General features: G+C 42.8%; 1 protein-coding gene across 2 annotated transcripts in view; it reads left to right on the top strand.

Annotated features, from left to right (window-relative positions):
* The window catches only part of PPP1R14C (protein phosphatase 1 regulatory inhibitor subunit 14C), an 83,179-nt gene that overhangs the window by 59,806 nt on the left and 6,488 nt on the right, over positions 1-16,885 (top strand). The window lies entirely within an intron of this gene.

Genomic DNA, 16,885 nt, shown 5'->3' with positions numbered 1-16,885 from the left:
CCTCTCTGGGTTTTAGTAACAATTGTTTGCACTGATAATTTTAGAGATAGTAATAATAATAATAATAGCTAAATAATTACTAAGCACATGTCAGGGACCGATCTAAGTATATCACATATATTTACTTATTTCTTCTTCACAAAAAAACTGTGAGGTTGACACTATTGTTATCAGGAATTTGAGACATAGAAGGGCTATGTCATTTGTCTAAGGTGATATAATTAATAATTGGACAAGTCAGGATATGCACAAAAGCACATAGCATAAAGCTTGACACATGCTAGTCGAATCTGGTTCTGTATAAGGTAGTACTTCTCCATTCCATATTAAATATGCAAAATGCCCCAGTTTGCCAATGATGATATTCTTGAATTAGTCAATTTGAAGAGTGCACTTTAAAGAATTTGCTCATTTCACAGAAGTGAATGTTTTTTTGTGTTGTCAGATGATTTGGGTCCATGGTTTCATTTTATGTGGGACCCTGGCTAATCAGAAAAGAACTTGTATTTTCTCATTTTGACTCAGATTCCTAGCTGTGGACTCCTGATGCGCAAATCTTTTCTGACTTGGACCTTTCAAAACATAGCAATATAATTGTGGTCACCACACTAATGTATTTTTGGTTGATTAGTAAGAATGGTGTTTTAATTTTTTCCCCTGGAGTAAATGACATTTGTGATGTAGCTGATATTAAAATAGAGCTGATTTAAATGTAGAAAAATAATGTTTCTATATAATGCAAGAAGAAAAGGAGTAATTTAATTTTGGCTGATATTTGGATTTGAATGATCAGGAGTGGCAGCCTGGTGGACATTATAGAAATCTGAGGTGAGGTGTTGGAGCCAGCTAGCCAGGCTAGGGAGAAGCTTCTTTTCCTATTTCTCATTACTTTGCATGGTTTTCAAATCTTAGGGTCGCATAGGAGCACTCCCATTGTACTGATGTGGTGGACAGAAAATGCATTTAATATGGGCTTGAGGGCATCTGTCTTACCATCTGTTAGGGGAGTTGTCAGTCTGGTCAATGGACTCATAGAAATCACTTTTTATAGTTGATGATGGCTGTGCCATTGTTCTCTGATAAACATCATATTTTTTTCCTGTGCATTTAGCAATCAGAGCCTGTAGGTTGATATGCATCAGGGTTTTATGCAGGATGACTAAATCTGTGAGTAGGTGGTGAGAGGCATTTCTGGATCCCAGTAATCTGTCGGGTCACAGAAATGTCACGGACACATGATGGTGGAGGAAATGGATGTCGGATCGTGGTTTGCAATAGAAATTGACCAGTGGTTTTGAAAAGGCAGGATTGCTCTGTTCTCCCCGTGATGATGGTAGGAAGGCAGGATCTCCTTCTTTCGCCATGCTGTCATGGTGACTGCATCTCACTTTTCTGACCGACTTTTGTGGGGGCCATTGTTAACTCATCCTGCTCACATCAGTCTCGCTCCATTTAGCATTTTAACCTGTCCTGCAAAATATTGTTCAGCTATGTATACATGGAAGTAATGGTAGTGCTCAGAGCTCCTGTTCTGAGCTGATTGCAGTGGAGAGAAAAGATACACTGGGTATTTATAACACGGAAAGCCTGCGTGTGTGACTAGAGGAGACATGGCTTGGCATTTTGCTATCTTCTCTCTATTCATTTGCTCAACAAATGTTTATTGAACATCTTTGTGCCTATAATGAATCTAGGGACTTAAATAAAGCAGTGAACCCGGGCGTCCATTGAAAAAACAGTCTTTCCTAAGTTCACAATTAACTATGGTGAGAATTAAGTGCTCAAAGGTTATTAAAATAGGAATAAAAGGACAGAAATGCCAGGATGTCTGCTTATCCCATGGTTTTCCAAGTTAGTTACCAAATTGCCTAATTGGAATGTGATTTGAGTGGATCCATAGTTGCTAGGGAAAGACAAGGAAGTAGCCATTTCACTCCGTTTAAATGGCTCAGAGTGACTCCATGCAGAGGAACCTTTTTTCTTCTCAGCTCTCATGGGGTTTCCTCAAAAAAGACTGCAATGTGGGGCTGGGATGAGAAAGAGAGCTTGAATGCTGGATTAACGAGTTGAAATACACCCGTTGGAAGCTGTCACCTTCAGAACAAGGTTTTGGAAGGGTGAGAGCATTGGGAGCTTCCAAAGAAAGCCTGCAATCAATGAAAATGACATTCTAGTGGCTCTAGCTGCTGGCTAGGAAAGCCTTATTATGTTTTAGCGTAATTAGGCAGGTAAGTAATGAAGGACTGGGATTTGTTAACCAGAAACAAGAGTAACTTTACCAAGTAGCAAAAGGATTTTGGTCCCCGTACGCCAGTTGCTCACACACTTTCCTTAGGGCTCTTTATGCACCAGGCCTCCTCTGCCCAGGGAGAAGGAGCCAGGAGGGGCTTGAGCTAGCATTTGGACCCATATTGGAGTCCGCATCTGTGCTCTGTCTACCTCTCACTGCCTTTCTCTGAATTCTTACTAGGTCAGCACGAGCACCCGTTTGGAATATTTATAAATCTGGTTAAGATTGTCTTCCTTGAGGAAATCAACCCAGAAGGGTTAGGTAAGCTTGCCAAAGACATGCAGTCCTAGAGCAGAACTCTGCATTTCTCTTTTGGTCTTTATTCAGCACACTTTGCAGAGTTAGGGAACAGTCCACAGGCCCATCCTCATTTCCAACACCAGTTGTAAGCTTAGGGGTCACCAAGACCATACTCATATTTGATAATTTGCTAGAAGGACCCACGGCACTCACTGAGCATTCCTATATCCATAATTTCATTTTATTACAGTCAAAGGCTACAGATGAAAATCAGCCAAGGGAAGGATACATGGGACAGAGTCCAGGAAAGTTCCAAACACAGAGCCTCCAGCTGTCCTGTCTTGGTGGAGTCCTGGACAGTGTTGATTCTCTCAGCTATGATGGGCGATGCTGTATACAGAGTCTTGCCAGCCAGGGAAGCTCACGTGAGCCTCGATGCCCAGAGTCTTTACCGGGACTAGGTCACATGGACATGGCTGACTGCCCATGTGGCTGACTTCAGTTGCCAGTCCCTCGGTATATTGAGCTGATATCACATGACCCAAAGCCCCCCAACTAAATCACACCATTAGACTCTCTAGGGTGGCCCAAGGCCCCCCGGGTAAACAAAGATACTTTAATCAGGCAAGACATTCCAAGGGCTTAGAGCTCGCCTCCCAGGAACTGAGGGCAAAGACTAGACCTCTTTTGGGGCAAGGTGAAATTCTTTACTACACACTCTTAGAAGCAGGATCACCACGAGAAGAGTGATAACGATGACAACAATAACCGTGATATAAGGAAAGAAGAGGTAGATGCCATTATGGGAAGAGCCACACGGGTCTGGCTTTGGATACATCCCCCCCTCCCCAGTAATTAATGATGGTTATTTTTTAAAAACACATGATAGAGGAGGTACAGGCTTTAAAGGACAGTGGACCTTTAAGTGGCTGGCATTTTTGAATGATTGATTGTGATTTTATGGCCTTTTCTTCTTTCATTAAATTCAGAATGAATGATCATGTTTTAAAAGCTGATCAACCCTAATTATAAACAGTTCCACATTCTCTTCTTGGGTTTCGACTTAATCCAGACAGAAGAAAGAACGCGATTTAAAGGCAATTTGACACATGACTTTTGGATTTCTAGATCTTTAGCAAAGGGAGCCATAATCAAAAACAAATCTCACAGCTTGTAAATTCAGTAAGATTTCATTTCAACAAGATTTAGATATTTGTAGCAAATAATATTCTCCCTCATTGATAATGGGGCCCTTGATAAAATTATTTTAGTTTTTCGTAGTGATTATAAAGTTAGAGATCATAATTTTGCTGGATTTACTCCACTGATCATTTATTGTGGTGGGTTTGTTTATGTGGGTTTTATTTTACATTGTCCGAATAGCAAGTGTATGGGTTCTGAGAAGCCAATTATTAGTAAGTGAAGGAAGAATTGAATGCTGGTGAGGTTGAATATGCGGAGGGCAGGTGAACAGTTCTGCTGCATACAAATAAAGGTTAGAATCTGGGTACAAAATAATTACTCTAAGAGCAGTGGTCTCTAAAGTAGATTAATGGGACTGCTTTCACCAGCACAACAAATTAATCTCTAAAGGCAAATAGTCAAGAAAATAAATGGACAAAACAGTGTCAAGTGGCTTTAAGTTAAAGGAAGGAAAGAAGAAAACAACCAGGGTGCAGTTAAGAAGACCTTCCAGAATTTCTGTTGGCAGCAGGGATTATAATGACGGCAGGCACAAACCCTTACCTGTAACAGATTCATAAACCTCTTTTCAGATAATGAAAAATAGGATCCGTTCTGGCGTGCACTGTAAGCAAATGAACCTCCCTAAAGATAAACAACACTCCCCCCACCCTCCAAAAAAGAGGGGGAAAATTAAATATTCATTGGTGAGTGATATTGGCATTTGTGGTGCTGAGATGTCGAGGATGGCAGGGAGCAAATTCTGGCTGGGGGGCACCGGGCCGGAGACACCCCAGAGCTGTTTGTCAGTGCTGACTCACTGCCTGCCTACTTGGCCTTCCGTGTGACCTGGATATGCAAGCTGAACAAAATTTACAGTGTGATTTTTAAATGCTTAGCTGGTTCTTCGGGTGAGCATATTTTGCCATTTGGAATGGTTCTCAGGTGTTACCATGCTTTTAAAAGAGGCAAGTACTACCCTTCCATCACCCTTGCCTATTTAACTTCAGCGGATTTGGAAATTCTTCTTTCCCTCCCCCTGATCACGCTTTGCCTGATCCCCACGTCTTCTGATGCATGTCAGGCTTTTGGGAAGCTCTGTAAAAGTTGTGTCGGTTGACTTGGTTTTGCTGTCATTGGGCAGTGAGACTCAGCACCTGGAGCAGATGGCCCCTGTGAATATGCATTTTAAGGAGGTGACTGGTACATTGACTGGGGTGACAAAGAGGGGACAGTACATGGGGGAGTCACTGAGCCACGTGGATCCCAGCCTTCAGAATCTTCACCTGCTGTCTCTCTCTTCACTTCACCCTGGACTCTGCATCAGGGGTGGATGATACTTTTTGGAAAAGCAGGTTGGGCATTCAGAGTTCCGCTGGACACCCTTTATGGGAGCTCGCATGATCTACACAATTATTGTGATTGGCGACACCACGCATTGAGCAACAGTTTTAAGCATACCCTTCAAAAAGTCCTTTTGTGGGGAACTACTTCTAATTAAAGGGCTACCACATAATATCCATTTGTCTTTTTAAATGACTCTAAATGCTTGAAAGAATGATATAAGTGTGGTTTAATTATGCACAAAGCAGTGATTTGCAAGATACTGTGGTTTCTCCTTTTCCTGCTTTCCGGTGGAGCCATCTTTGTTAAAGCATCACGGTACATCAATGAATGTAACAGATGAATCACTTTGAGTGACAAGGGAAAGGTCCCAGATGCCTGGCCGTGGTGATAATTACAGAATGAGTGTCCATCTGCTGCCTCTGGCCCCGGCCGGGGCAGGCAGAAGGGGGTGGAAGCTGAAAGCCACAGGGCCCAGGAGGGATGGGCCGATGAGAGCTCAGAGCAGAACGTGCCGCTGGGACGCCATGCCCCATGACAGTGCCACACGGCAGAAACTCCAGAGCGAGGACGGACCTTCTGTTTTCACGGCTGCTGCCAGATCCCTTCAGAAACATGGTTTGGCTTTTCTCAGAAGTCTCATAAATCAGGTGACTGTGTGTTATATAGAGTCAGGTTTACGAGGTCACTGGAACTGTTTCTTTTCTTTCTGTTGTTTCTTTGAGCTCTCGGTACATGTGTGCGTGTGTGTGTGTGTGTGAACCCGTGTGTGCACACAAGCATCCTAGGCTCCACTCTTCCCCAAATGCTTCTCATCTTGCGTAACTCCCCCAGGTTGGCTAGTTTTCCAGTGCTTAAACGAGAACCAACGAGAACCTTTAGAACCTTTCTCCATAGTAGCTGGGGCCAATAGATACTTTGTACAATCCCCCCAACACACACACACACACACAGAATTAGTACACAGAGATTCTAGAGTCTCCTCTCTCTGCTCCTTCACTTAACTGCCACAGTTGTGTGATTTAATTAGTCCACAAATTAATGTATTCCTTTACTTTGTAAACCTTTGCCGAGCACCTCTTGTATATTACACACCATGCTAGGAAAAGAGGAATGGGGCTCTTCCAGCTAAGCTGGAGTGACAGTTATGCACGTGGATTATCTTACATGCTTTATAGCTATATAAGTAATGTTTTGCAGATTTTCTTCAGCTTGCTTATATTGCCCAATATTCGATTTCTGAGATTTGCTCATGCTGATATAGGAGGTTCTAGTTAATTCGCTTTCATTGCTGTATAGCATTCTGATACATTAATGTACTTATCCATTCTTCTGCTGACACTCATTTAGGCTGTGTCCATTTTTTTGTTATTATGAATAATGATGTGATAAAAACTCCTGATCTGCTGACTCATGTACAAAGTCTCTCCAAGGAATATACCGAGAAATGAAATTGCTCTTAAATGTTGGCATGAGTTTGCATGCCCACCAGCAGGATTTGAGAATTCTCTTTTAACCTCATCATTCTCATACATAGTATTTCCAAACGGTAAATTTTTTGCCAATCTGATGAGATCTCGCTGTTTTAACATACCTTTTCCTGACTGCTTGCTAGTAAGATTGAACATGTTTTTTTCTCCATGTGCTTATTGGTTGTTCATGTTTCCTTCTTTGGGGATTTCCATTTCAAATCCTTTGTCTACTTTCAACTTGTTTGTGTTTTTCTTATTGATTTTTAAGAGTTGTTTATATATTGTGGATGACAATCCTCTGACCTTTATGTAGGTTGCAAATATATTTCACAAACTGTGGAGCTTATTTTGCTTGTGTTCTCTTTTGTGTACAGAAGTTTTACATTTTAATTGAAATCAGTTTTATCCGTGACATCCTTTATGGCTTATGCTTTTAAAAGATGTGTGCCTAAGAAAGATTGAACTACTCCAGTGTCTTAAAGACAGTCTACTTGGGGTGCCTGGGTGGCTCAGTTGGTTGAGTGTCTGACTCTTGATTTCGGCTCAGGTCATGATCTCAGGGTCGGGCTCTGTGCTGGGCATGGAGCCTGCTTAAGATTCTCTCTCTCCCTCTCCTTCTGCCCCTCCCCCCACAGCTTGAACTCTCTCTTAAAAAAAAGATAATCTTCTTATATATTGTTCTAAAACTTTTCACTTTTATTTTTTATGCTCAGATATTTAAACCATCTTGAACTTATTTTTGTGTATGGTGTGAAATAAAGATCTAATTTTACATTTGCTGTATTGTTCCAGTACCATTTATTATGCAATCAGTCCATCCTTAGCTGTACTGATAAGTAATCATCTTGTGTTATATATTCAATTTTCCTAATATGCAGAACTGGCTGTTTGTCTATCACTGCACACTGTCACAGGGATTTGATTTATTTTTATTTTAAATATTTTATTTATTTATTTGAGAGAGAGACAGAAAGAGTATGAGCGGGGGTGGAGGGTGGAGGGACAGAGGGAGAAGCAGGCTCCCCACTGAGCAGGGAGCCTGACGCAGGGCCCCATCCCAGGACCCCGGGATCACGACCTGAGTTGATGCTTAACCAACTGAGCCACCCAGGTGCCCCTAGCCAGGGCTTTATAATTGGTTCTTAGCCAGGGCCAGGTGAACCCACGATTTTCTTATTTGAAGTATCTTCACTATTCTTCAATATTTATATTTTGATTGGAACTGCATTAAACTTATAGATTAATTTGGAGGTAAATGAGATCTATATGATGGTTTGTTCAGGACACAGTAATAAAAACTGTGAATTCCTCAGGGTGAGGGACAGGTTTGAAGAAGGGATAGGTAACAGTGAGTTTGGTTTTGGTCATTTTGAGACTGATGTGCCCATGGAACATCCCTGTGGAGACCTCTGGGAGCCACAGGAAATGCAAGCCTGGATCTCAAGGGGGAAGACAGAGAGGAGGTCTGAGAGTATGAGGAAAATGGCTGACTGAGAGACAGTGCCTTGAGAAGGCTGGAAACCAAGCTTTGGAGAATGCCCACATTCCATCAGCAGGTCAGGGGGCAGAAGTAAGTGGCCAAGAAAGGGGAGTGAGAGGAGAAAGTCAGAAACTTAACAAAGAGAATGTAGAGGAGAGTGGGCAAGCTCTGAAAAGAAAGAAAGGAAGGAAGGAAGGAAGAAGGAAGAAAGAGAAAGAAAGAAAAGGAAGAAGGAAGGAAGGAAAGAAGGAAGGAAGGAAGGGGGGAGGGGAGGAGAAGGAAGGAGAAAAAAAGAAAAGAAAAAAGTAGTATCTTATCACTATACACACCCACTAGAATGGCTAAAACTAAAAAGACTGACACCACCAAGTGTTAGCAAGGATGTGGACCAGCTAGAACTCTCATATCCTGCTGGTGGGAATGCAAAATGGTACAACCACTTTAGAAAACTGTTTGGGGCTTTCATAAAAAATTAAACATACATTATACAACTCTGCCATGGCCCTGCTAGATATTTACCCAAAGGAAAGAAAAAATATGACCACACAAATACTTGCACATGTATCTTCATAGTAGCTTTAGTCACCATGGTCAAACACTTGAAACAACCTAAATGCCCATCGGCAGGTGAATGGATAAACATGTTGTGATACATCCTTACAATGGAATACTAGTCAGCAATATAAAAGACCAAACAACTGATACAACAATATTGGTGAATCTCAGAAACATTAAGCGGAGTGAAATAAGCCAGGCAAAAAGAGTACATGATGAATAATTCCAGTTACATAAAATGCAACCTGTAGTGACAGAAAACTGGGCTCAGACAGAGGGAGAATGAGCTATAAAGGGAGATGAGAATTTTGGGGAGCAATGGAAATGATCTGACCTTTAAATAGAAGCGATTTTGTGTTACTGCAATTTATAAGAAATATATATATTTGGTCATTCAGATGACCAAAATATATTTCTCTGATGCATTTACTTCTCATTCACAGTTCCTGACTCACAGTTCCCCAAACCCACAGTATTTCCTGAGCCATAAGAGCAACGGGAACATCTTTTGTTATAGTATTTGGGCTCTTGTCCTCAGTTCCTGAAAAGCTTCGGAGCCATAAAGGTGAAATGGGTGACTTGTTATTTGTAACAAGCCCCTTTCTACCACAACCGGGTTTATGTTAATGAAGTGATTTTTGCAAAGCACCTAAGGATGGAGGCTGGTGGCCAGGGGAGCCAACCATAACTATAAGGCTCAAACTTTCAGTTTCACCCCCTGATTTCCAGAGATGGAAGAGGGGCTAGAGCTCAAACCGATGGCCAGTGAGTTCATCAATCATGCCTAGTAATGAAGCCTCTGTGAAAACTTTAAAAGGATGGTTAAGAGAGCTTCCATGTTGGGGAACCAGAATGCATCCAGGTACTACTGTGCTGGGCTCCAAGCTCCATGAGAACAGAAGTTCTTTTGCTCAGGACCTTACCCTATGTGTTTCTTTATCTGGCTATTGATTCATATCCTTTAATATCCTTTGTAATATATTGGTAATCTAGTGAGTAAATGGGTTTTCCTGAGTTCTGTGAGCAGTTCTAGCAAATTAAATCCAAGGAGGGGGTTGTGGGAACCTCCAAGTTCTAGGCAGTCTGTCCGAAGCACAGGTAACAACCTAGACTTGGGATTGGCGTCTGAGGTGGAGGGCTGTCTAGTGGGACTGAAACCTTTACCTGTGGACTCTGATGCTCTCACCAGGTAGATAGTGTCGGAAGTGAGTTGAATTCTTGGACACCCTGCTGGTGTCACAATTGCTTGTGGATGTGGGGAAGCCTTCACACACACACACACACACACACACACACACACACACACACACTGGAATTGGGTCCAGGAAGTCTCTCACATTTATTGTTCATAAATTATTCCTCAATAAAGTTGATAACTGAAAGCAAGCAAGTAAGCAGGAAAGAAAACAAAGGAAGGAAGGGAGGAAGGAAGAGGGGGAGAGAGAAAGTTGTCCTTAGCAGTGTCAGATGACAAGAGCTTAGCAGGGGCAGGAGCTGTGGGGGGCCCTGAGGAGTCAGAGCTGACTGGGCAGAATCCGGGTCTCAGTGGGCAGAAAGTCAACACTCCGGCTTCCCTGTCTTCTTCCTTTTCTCCTTCTCTCTTTCTCTCCTTTTTGCTCCATCCTCTTCCTCTTTCTTCTTTTCTAATTTATAAGTTAGCTAGAGTAGAAGGCAGCAACTTAGGGCTTCTGAGGTATTTATTCATTGGGAAGAGGCTTTGAGCAGAATGGAGGGAAGGTTTGTGCTCTGGAGAAAGATTTCCAGAGCTTACCTGTAAAACACAGTCCTTTACATATCTGGTCAGCCCTTCCCCATAGGTAAACATTAAAGGATTGCTGTGTTTATCATACATATTTCAAGTCATTTCAGTTTGGTTTGGAATTAGACCAAAATTACCCATCTTGGGTGCTTAATAAAAAAGATGTCCTCCCCTGGGCATCATGGCACAGAGAGAGGGAATTGTACCATCTGTTCCCAGGCGATGAGTCCAGGTTTCTTATGGCTTTATAGAAATGTAGGCAGTGAATCTTGGTCTGACCATTCAGTAGCTGTGTGACCATGGACAAACCTCTAAACTTCTCTGAGCCTACATTACAAGACAGTTACAATGATTAAATGACACAGTACATGAAAATGCCCAGAGTGCTTGTCACATGGAGGGTGCCCAATAAGTATGAGTTGTGTCTGAACCCCAGACAGGAATTCAGCGCCCATGAGAGCATGGCACTATGCCAAACAAAATAGAAAGGTACACACTGTGGGAAAGAGTCATCCCCAGGTGAGTTAATGGATGAAAAGGTGAATGCAGAGCATTCTCCGATACAGAAATAGTGCCCAGGACTGAGGTCAGGGGTAGGGGCCCAGGGTCATTTAGAAAGGTGTTTATTAATTTTTTAAAAAGGTTTTATTTATTTATTTGAGAGAGCGCACGAGCAGGGGGAGGACAGGCAGAGGGAGAAGCAGGCTCCCCACTGAGCAGAGAGCCCGACACGGGGCTCGATCCCAGGACCCCGGGATCATGACCTGAGCCGAAGGCAGACGCTTCACCAACTGAGCCATCCAGGCGCCCTGCAAGATGTTTATTAAGAAGCAAGGTTTTCCGTTGTTTTAAGGGAGAATAGTAGGTGGAGGGAAGGGTAAGGATTTCGCCTGCAGTGTGATAGAGGCCCTGGTCAAAGACTCAGAGGGTCAGAAGGAGAAGGAGGAGCTAAAGGAGGTGGGACGTGGCTGCACGTGGCATGTTTACTGCTGCACCTGTGTGAGCACGTGTCTGAGCGTGTGTGAGTGTGCCTCTCTGAGTGCGCGCGTGTGTGCGTGTATGCGTGGAAGAGGGACCTAGGTGGTTGGGAAATGCCACTGAAGGCATGTTTTCAAGTCCATTTTGAACACTTCATGATGTGAAGAGCGAATGCTCCTTTACAGCCTTTGGAGAGGGGGTCGAGCGGTGGCGGTGGCTCAGCAGGGGCGGGAGCGGCCGCGGCCTTGACCTCAGGGAGGACAGTCAAAGGCAGGAATCTTGGAGGAAGGTGCTATGGGAACCGAGACCCCAGCCCAGGCAGGATGCGAGAGGCTAGTGTGGCTTTTCTCAGCGATGACAGCCTTGTTGCCTGAAGCGGGGGACCCGACAGCCACAGAGGGAGAAACATGTGCGTGGCTGGGGTCACCGACGCTTCTTCCAGGAAACACAGGTGTTGTTCACAGCCTGACGTCACCCCCTGACCTGAGCACCTCTGTCTTGCTGGATGCCACTTCTCATCTGCCTCAATTGTCCAACTGTTTCTACAGGGCTGTGTGTGGTGGTGTGTGTGTGTGTTGGGGGGGCGAGGGGAGATGGCCACATTTCCCTTAGTGCTCTTGATTAGAATTTGTCCAGACTGGAGCGATTCTTATCAGCATCGTCTCGACGACGACGAGGAAGAGGGCAGCAAGCACTTAACACGGCGCTCCCTGTGGTACAAGCACCTTCCCAAGCCTCTCACAGCTATTCATTCATTAAATTGTTAAATACACCAACCTTGAGGGCTCTCAGGTTATGGTGAGGAAAACTAAGGCATAGAGAAAATAATTAGCCCTTAAGTGGTGCGCAGGGATTCGAACCCAGTCCCCTGGTTCCCGAGTCCGTCTCTTAGCCCCGTGGCTACACTGCTTCCTGCTCTATGTGCAGAGGGCGACTCCCTCCACATAGGAATGAACCCATCTGAGATCTTTCTAGGCATTTGTTTCAAAGGGCGTGCTTGGGTTTGTAACCCGAGGTCTTTATCTTCTGTCTCTCTGCCTCTTGCGTCACCATAGAGTTCACGGTCCTGGGGACATGGGGCCCCCATCTTATTAGAGGCCACTGTGTGAGGTGATCTGTCCAGCTGCAGTTTGGGGCCCTGCCCGGCTGAGCACAGCCTGGCCCTCGGCAGCCCACAGGGGGGCTCTCTCAGAGTTGCAGACCTGGGATCTCGGGGAGCACGAGGAAGAGCATCTGGACAAGAGCCGCTGAGGTGGCCTAGCAAAATAGATGAGGGGTCAGGGCAATGTCTGTTTGCCGTTTTAAAATTCGGGCAGTTCGTTGAAATACTGTTTCAAACGTTAGGGAACCAGAATGGTTAGATCTTACAGACTAGTAGAGGGATGTTCAGCTAATAAAAGGGGTACCTTTAAGGAGTGAGGGGGAGGGAGAGGAGGAGGAGGGAGAGGAAGCTGGGCCGTCACTCCAGAGCAGTGGTTCTGGATTCTAGATTCCTTGTATTGACACAGAGCTTCTCATCTTTCAAAGTCTCTTGGAATTATGACCTTCTTTTAGCCTGTCATCCACTGGGAGAGGCAGAGTGGGAGAGGCAGGGACAGTCCCAGGCCTGGGCTGGGCAAGGGCGGTGCGCACTGTCCAACTGCCCACGGGGCACTCATGTACACACTTAGCACTGTGGCTCGTGTCTTAACGTCGACAGAGCCTATCTCTCTGTCTTCCTTCCCTGCTGGCCTGGGAGCCCCTGTTAGGCAGGGCCTCTCCCTTCCTCTGCATCCCAGAAAGTAGGGTAGAGTCTGGTGGGGGTGTGGTACCTAGTTATTGAGCTCAACTTGCTTCAAGAGACCTAGATTCAAATATTCACTTTGTGACCTTGGACAATGACTTAGAATGAACTAGAACACCCATTTTTCTCATCTGTAAAATGGAGATGATAAAACCACATTAGATTAAATATGGTAATAGGTATGAGTAGGCGACACAGAGAAGGCCTTCAGTAAATGCTAATTCCCTTTGTTTTCTTTAGATTGAGCACGACCAGAGCCAGCTCCCAATACAGAACCCACATCCACCAGGGAGTTTGCATCCATCCTCACCCATCCTTTTAGCTGGGGACTAAGGTCAAAAGAGACATGAATGCCCTTTTTTGAGTATCACAAAAGTTCATGTCCTTTGTGGTTAGGGAATCATTTTCTTGTGGAAATATTACATCTGGGGAACCACTTTGTTCATTCCTTCTTTTGGCGTGTTCTGTATGTGTATAAGTCACATGGCAGGAGGCCATATAAATGCAGTGGTAAAAGGTCTGCTTGAAGTTAGCCTGTTTCTTTATAAATGCACACAGAACATTTATCAAGATAGACATATTCTGGGCCACAAAGCAAATCTCAAATTTTAAAAGATTCAAGTCATACAAAGTACGTTCTTTGAATAATGGAATTAAGTTAGAAATCAGTAACAAAAAGATGTCTAGAAAATCCCCAAATATTTGGAAACTAAATGACACATTCCTAAATAATTCCTGGGCCAAAGAAGGAATCAAATGTGAAATTAGGAACTATTTTGAAATGAATGAAGTGAAAACCCATTATATCAAAATTTGTGAGATGCAGCTAAAGCGGTGCTTAGAGGTGAATATATATAACATGAAATATCTATATTGGGAAATAGGTTTCAAATAAATGGCTTTAGAATCCACCTTAGGAACTAGGAAAAGAAGAACAAATTAAAATCAGAGTAAGATGAAGAAAGGAAATAATGAAGATGAAAGCAGAAATCAGGGCGCCTGGGTGGCTCAGTTGGTTAAGCGACTGCCTTCGGCTCGGGTCATGATCCTGGAGTCCCGGGATCGAGTCCCGCATCGGGCTTCCTGCTCAGCAGGGAGTCTGCTTCTCCCTCTGACCCTCCTCCCTCTGATGCTCTCTGTCTCTCATTCTCTCTCTCTCAAATAAATAAATAAAATCTTTAAAAAAAAAAAAAAAAGAAAGCAGAAATCAGTGAAATATAAAACAGAAAATCAATAAAGAAAATCAGTGAAACAAAAGCTCATTCTCTGAAAAGAACCATATAATTGATAAACCTCCAGTCCAAGTGGAAATAAAGACAGGAGACAAATTACCAATGTCAGGAATGAGAGAGGTGACATCACTACAGTTTCTACAGATGTTATGAACCTCATGCCAATAAATTCAACAACGTGAAATAGACAAATGCCTTGAAAGACACAACCTGCCAGTACAAACAAAGCAAAACAAAACAAAAAAACTCCAGACCCAGATGGCTTCACAGGGGAATTTTTACCAGACATTTAAGGAAGAAATTATACCAACCCTGTACAAACTCTTCCAGAAACTTGAAAAGGAGGGAATACTTCCCAACTCATTCTATGAGGCCAGCACTACTCTGATACTAAAACCAGACGAAGACATCATAAAATAAGAAATGTAGACAACTATTCCACATGAGCATAGCTGCAAAATTTCTAAAGAAAATTTTGTCAAATTGAATGTAACAGTACACACACACACACACACACACACACATATACACGGAAGGATCAAAATATCAAAAATCAATCAGTGTAAGTCACTGAGGAGGAAAAAGCCCTTTCTATAATTATGTCAGTTGATGCAGAAAAAGCATTTGGCAAAATCCAATCTCTCTATTCCTGGTTAAAAATTCTCGCCAACTAGGAATAGAAGGGAAATTTCTAAACTCTAGAAAGAACATCTGCAAAAGGTAAATGTCTTCAAAAAGCTGATAGAACTAACAAGTCAGTTCAACAAGCTTGCAGGATATGAGGTAAATATATGAAAGTCTATGGCTGGCAACAATTGGAAATTGGAATAAAAATGTGCCGCTTACAATAACAGCAACAATATTAAACACTTAGGAATAAATCTGACAAAAGATGTGCAATATCTTACACTGAGATCTATAAAATGTTGCTGAGAACATTCATTGTTTTTTCCACAAATTGATTTACAGATTGCAGTCTCAACCAAAACCCCAGCAGGTTTTGTTGTTGTTGTTGTTGTTTTGTAGAAATTTACAAGTTGATTCTAAAATTCTTAAGGAGACTTAAAGGACCTAGAATAGCCAAAACAATATATTTTTTTAAAAGATCAACAAAGGTGGCAAACTAACATTACCTGATTTTAGGACTTGTAAACCTATACTTAGAAGACAGTCTGGTATTGCCAGAAAGCCAAACAAATAGATCAGGAATTCAGCCATTCCAATCTTAGGTGTTTGCCCAAAAGAAATGGAAGCATGTTCCATACAAAGAGTTTTATATAATATTTTAAGCAGCTTTGTTTATAATAGCCCCATACTGAAAACAACTCAAATTTCCACCAACAGGTGAATGGATAAACAAACTGTGGTACTCCGATATAACAAAATGCTACTCAGCAATAAAAAAAAGAAATGAGCTATTAATAAATCTCAAAATAGTTATGTTGAATGAAAGAAACTAAAAAAGTAGACAACTTCTTAACAGCACACTCTCTTGGGTTTTCCCCCCTTCTCATTGGTTTCTCTGTTTCAGTTTCCTTTGTTGGCCGCAGACCTTGCTTGCTAGGGGCCCTCTGGCCTTGGTCTTCAGCCTTTTTTTCCTCTCTATTTGCACTTTCCTCCAAGCTTATCCCATCAAGCCTTGTGATTCAAAGCATTGCCACCTGCACAGTCCAATAAAATTTTCTGAAATGAGGGAAGTATCCTATGGCCCCAGTGTCTACTGTGGTGGCCACTAGCCGCATGTGGCTACTGAGTGTTTGAAATGTGACTAGTATGAGTAAGGAGCTGAATTTTAAATTGTATTTATTTTAATTAATTTACATTTAAATAGTCACACTATATCATTTATATTATAGAATATAAAAATATATATTACATATATGTGGTTGGGGGCTACTGCATCTCTTAGCCTTGGTCTAGATCACTGTACTTACAAACTGTGGGTGGTAACCCATGAGCTGGCCTTGACCTTTAGTTTTTTTCAAAGTGAAATATCAAGGGATATCATATATAGTAAGAGTTATATTTTTTTCAAGAAACTTTTTTTTCCGTCTTGTCTCTCTGTGGAGTAGGTTGCTGTAACTATGTATAGATCACATGTAGTTTTTTAGGCGTTTTGTTTTTTAGTGGAAAGCCGCTGATTTAGGCGCTAGTGAGGCCTAGGTTTATGACCTCAGCCATGAGCTAAGGCGCCAAGTCATGTTCAATTGTCTACCCGAGATCTCCCAAGTCTGTAAATCTGTTTTGTTTCCCCCTCTGGTTTTTCCTCATCTCAGCATAATGGTGACCTTAATCCCCCTTCTCCCTGTCCCCTCTTCCCGTTTCACTGAAGGCCTCCGTTCAGTCTAGCAACACAGTCTAGTGGCTCTGCCCCTGAAATAGATCCCACTTAATTTCCATTTTGATTTCCTTCACCTTTAAGGCCGGGCATCCCTTGCGTGGATCCCTGCCACAGCCCCAAACTGGCCGCTCTTTCATTCTTGTCTTTATACAACCCATTCTCCACACGGCAGTCAAAGGGGGCTTTGGAAAAGCCGAAATCAGATGATGTTGCTTCCCTCCTTGAAACC

Source organism: Phoca vitulina, unplaced genomic scaffold (assembly GCF_004348235.1).
Source record: "Phoca vitulina isolate PV1807 unplaced genomic scaffold, GSC_HSeal_1.0 scaffold9, whole genome shotgun sequence".
Lineage (NCBI taxonomy): Eukaryota > Metazoa > Chordata > Mammalia > Carnivora > Phocidae > Phoca > Phoca vitulina.
This window is presented reverse-complemented; position numbering and strand designations above follow the sequence as displayed.